The sequence below is a fragment of the Phoca vitulina genome, unplaced genomic scaffold, assembly GCF_004348235.1.
Source record: "Phoca vitulina isolate PV1807 unplaced genomic scaffold, GSC_HSeal_1.0 scaffold34, whole genome shotgun sequence".
NCBI lineage: Eukaryota > Metazoa > Chordata > Mammalia > Carnivora > Phocidae > Phoca > Phoca vitulina.
The window spans coordinates 21,262,031-21,266,464 of NW_022589737.1; the positions used below are offsets into that span (position 1 = coordinate 21,262,031).

A 4,434-nucleotide genomic window follows, 5' to 3' on the forward strand; every position below is an offset into this window, starting at 1 on the left:
AGTTTTCTTGAATATATATTTGAACAAAATGGTAAATACATCCGAGATATAAAAAGATTTAATACAAGGCCAGTAGGAACTATAAAGTAGGAAACCAGATAGTTAAAACCAGAGATGACAACGTGCAGTAGGCCTGGAAAGCAGTAGATCCAAACTAGACCGAAAAGTGAATTCATAAAGTGGTCTGCAACAAGAAAGGGTTTTTTTTTCATAATTCATTTAATGGCAACTGGTAATCATTAAATTAGTAATGGTTATCTTCAAAAGATATTATATTAGCTGTGCTGTCATTTCTCAAGAATGATCAGGTACCTAGAGTCACAGACATTTCCCACATAGGATGCATCATATAAATCAGACTTTGTTTATCACCAGCATTTATAAAACCAGACCTAGGAAAAGAAGTAGGTCTGGGGACACATTCATGGTCTTAATATAGTGAATATTTAACCTGCCCTGATTATTACACAATTAGAACAGCAAGAATATTTGCAGGAAGAAAGTGGGTTTAATTAGTAGATTGTGTGATTAGGAAAATAAAGATCTTCATATGTTTTCTTAATCAACAAGAAACAAACAAAAGAATAGAACTCTGGAAAACATTTAAAATTAAAAAACAAAACAAAACCTGGGGCACCAGGGTGGCTCAGTTAGTTAAGTGTCTACCTTTGGCTCAGATCATGATCTCAGGGTCCTGGGATGAAGCCCCTCATCGGGTTCTCTGCTCAGTGGGGAGCCTGCTTCTTCCTCTCCCTTTGCCTGCCACTCTGCCTACTTGTGCTCTCTCTGTGTTAAATAAATAAATAAAATCTTTAAAATAAATAAATAACATTTTTTAAAAAACTAAAATATATTAAAATTATGTAATTTGAAATAAGCTGAAAATATATTAAAATTATTTATGTAATTTGAAATAATTTTGAGCAAATACTTGAGTATAAGAGAATTCTCTTTAGCTAGACATGTAGAAAATTCTTATCTGAATGACAAATTTCATGAAATAGAATTGAATTTCTTTTCTTTTGTCGAATTATAGTATTGTTTATTTAGAGATATATTTTACCTATTCATAACATTGTTTTCATTAGTTACCTATCTTTAGAATGAAGAGTAGGCTAAATATTCAAGAGAGTTAAGTTTAGTTACAGAACATGAATGTTGTAAATCATTGAACCCTGAAAATGTCTACTTCATGTCATAACTGACAAAAGTAAGAAAGAGGAAAAACAGAGGAGAGAAGCCATATATTAGTTAACTTCCTCTTCTTACATAGCAAGGTATTAGTAGATACTGTTTAACAATTATGGACTAAAAGTAGAGATCTGTATGATTTTACAGTAAAGAAATATAACTACAAGAAGGACAAAAAATTAGAAAAACAAAAATGAGGCTTGGAAAGGAGAGAAAATGGAAGTAGTAGGTAATGTAACTGCTAAATTTCAGCTACAATGGTAAGATGCCTAGAGACAGCGTCGAATTGAAGAAAATATACTGACAAAAAAAATAAAGGTGTAATAACATTTCAGTTTATGGTTGCAACCATAACATTAATTTATAAAAATTTATATTAGAAAGTGGGGTAGTGTGCCCCTCAAGGAAGTGGGGCAGAGAGGGAAAAGCAGGAAGCATTTTAATCTTGTATATGCCCCTTTCTACTATTTGAAATTGTAAATCAGGAACACGTATTATTATTACTATAATAATACAAATTAAAAGATAAAAAATTATAAAAATGTATGTACACACATACATCTGTCTATGCACGTACATACACATGTACATAGATACATGCATATGCATGAATATATATGCATATGTATGTACATATCCATGCTTTGAGATCTTTGCCCTTTGAGAGTATTAGTAAAACTCATATAGGTACCTATTTTCAGACATCTAATGCTGTCTTTAATTAAGAGATGTATGCTTTCTACTTGTGGAATCCTGCATCACCACTTCCACTTCTCCCTAAGGGTGAAGCAAATTCTAGAAATAATAAATATATATGGTATAATAAGTTGTAACCTCTATTAGATACACAAAGTTAATCTCATTACTCTAAGGATGGGGTGGTATATTCAGTTTCATGGGCTTTATTATATTCTCATTGATCATTAGGCTTAAAATGCACAGTTTTTCTCTCATGAAACAAGCTGAACTGTTACCCATCCAGAGGCTTTCTTGTGCCCTGGTTGCTGTTCTGAAGAGGATTTTAATTACTCTGTAAAACACATTTTGAGGGTAATTACTTTAACATGGTAAAATCCCACAGCACAGAAATTTGGCCAGATCATGATACAAACATGACTCAGAACAACTGCGCAGCTGGAGTATTTGACCAGAATATTCCCTTGCCTCATCCAAACTATTCCAGAAGGTAACTTGGATAAATTATATATATATATATATATACACACGCACACAATATACACACATACACATATACATTATATATATAAATTTTAAATGTATAAATATGTTATAATATATACACATACACATGCATACATAAAACATTTTCTTTATCCAGGCATTCAATGAAGGACATTTAGGTTATTTCCGTATCTTGGCTATTGTAAGTAATGCTACGATGAACATGGGAGTGCAGATATCTCTTCAAGATGCTGATTTCAATTCCTTCAGGTATATTCCCAGGAGTGGGATTATTGGATCCTATGGAAGTTCAATTTTTAATTTTTTGAGGAACTGCGATACTATTTTCCGTAATGGCTGTCCCAATTTACATCCCCACCAACAGTGTGTAAGAGTTCCCTTTTCTCCACATTCTCACCATCGTTTGTTCTCTTGTCTTTTTGATACTAGCCATTCTGAGAGGTGTGAGGTAATAGCTCATTGTGGGTTTTTTTAAAGATTTTATTAATTTGAGAGAGAGCACCCACAAGCAGAGAGGGGCAGAGGAAGGAGAGAGGCAGAAGAGCAGAGGGGCAGAGGGAGAGGGAGAAGCAGACCTCCCGCTGAGCAGGGAGCCCGATGCGGGGCTCGATCCCAGGACCCTGAGATCATGACCTGAGCCGAAGGCAGACACTTAACTGACTGAGCCACCCGGGTGCCCCCTTACTGTGGTTTTGACTTACATTTCCCTGATGATTCCCTGATGTTGTTGAGTACCTTTTGACTTACATTTCCCTGATGATTCCCTGATGTTGTTGAGTACCTTTTCATATACCTGTTGGCCATCTGTATATCTTTTTTGGAAAAAATCTCCATTCAGGTCCTTTGTCCAAATTTCCTTGGATTATTTGTCTTTTTGCTGTTTGTTATTTTGCTATTTGCTATAACATAGCCTTCATATGTTGGAATGATGGAGGCATAGGTTGAGAGAGGGGAATGAGGATATGCATACTTCTGCTTTCTGGAAGTGCCAGAAGCCCGATTAAAAGCAGTGAATGGCTTTTCTTTGCTCTTTTTTTTTTTAAAGATTTTATTTTTTTTATTTATTTATTTGACAGAGAGAGAGGCAGGGAGAGAGGGAGCACAAGCAAGGGGAGCACCAGAGGGAGAAGCAGGCCTCCTGTGGAGCAGGGAGCCCGATGCGGGGCTCGATCCCAGGACCCTGGGATCATGACCTGAGCTGAAGGCAGACGCTTAACGACTGAGCCACCCAGGCGCCACCATCTTTTCTTTGCTCTTAGGAACTACAAGCTACTCTCAAATCTCACCCTGCACTCCAGCCATACTGATCCTCTTTCTGTTCCTTGAACAAGCCCCTCTTCATGATTTTGTAATTGCTATTTCCCCTGCCTTGAGTGTCCCTCATCCAGCCCTTTGATGGTTTGGCTCAGCCCCATTTTTTAGGTTTCAACACAAATGCCCACTCTTCAGAGCAGGTTTCCTTTATCACTCTAGCCAACTTTGGCAAGTTGTTTCTCCACACCATGGTACTATCATAGTCTGTGTGTTCGTATTTCATTGTTCCCAGAATGTAATCTCCATGAAGGCAAGCTTTGGCTTTATTCGCTGTAGTTCAAAGCCAGCCATAAAAGGTGATGACTAAGCATTTGTTATTTGACTGAAAAATAAAGTTTAAATATTACAAAGCAAATCAGAAGTACAGTTAATATATGTTTTAATAATTTCCTCTGCCTAGAAAGCTCTGTACATTCTTCTTAGCATGATTAACTCACACGTGTTCCTCACAATTGAATTCAGATATTACTTCTAGAAATCTCTAACTAGTCACTTTTTCTCCTTTCTCATTAGACTGGGTTGCATGTTCCTCTGTGTCCCTAGAGCATTCTATGTTCTCTCTATCAAAACCCCTTGATTTATTTTATTGTATTGTACTCTCTTGATTTGTCAGGACTAAATAATCCCCATCTGTATGTAAACATGCTGTGATACATATCATCTTAAAATGATCTTAAATCCCTCCTTTAACACTGCATTCATTTTAGGTGTCACCCTATTCTATGT

At 36.1% G+C, this 4,434-nt stretch overlaps 1 non-coding gene across 1 annotated transcript; it reads right to left on the reverse strand.

The window, feature by feature from the left end:
• Positions 1–363: 363 nt before the first annotated feature.
• LOC116645935 lies at positions 364–495 on the reverse strand. The gene has a single exon (XR_004302048.1). It is a non-coding gene; the product is annotated as a small nucleolar RNA SNORA72 (small nucleolar RNA).
• Positions 496–4,434: the final 3,939 nt, after the last annotated feature.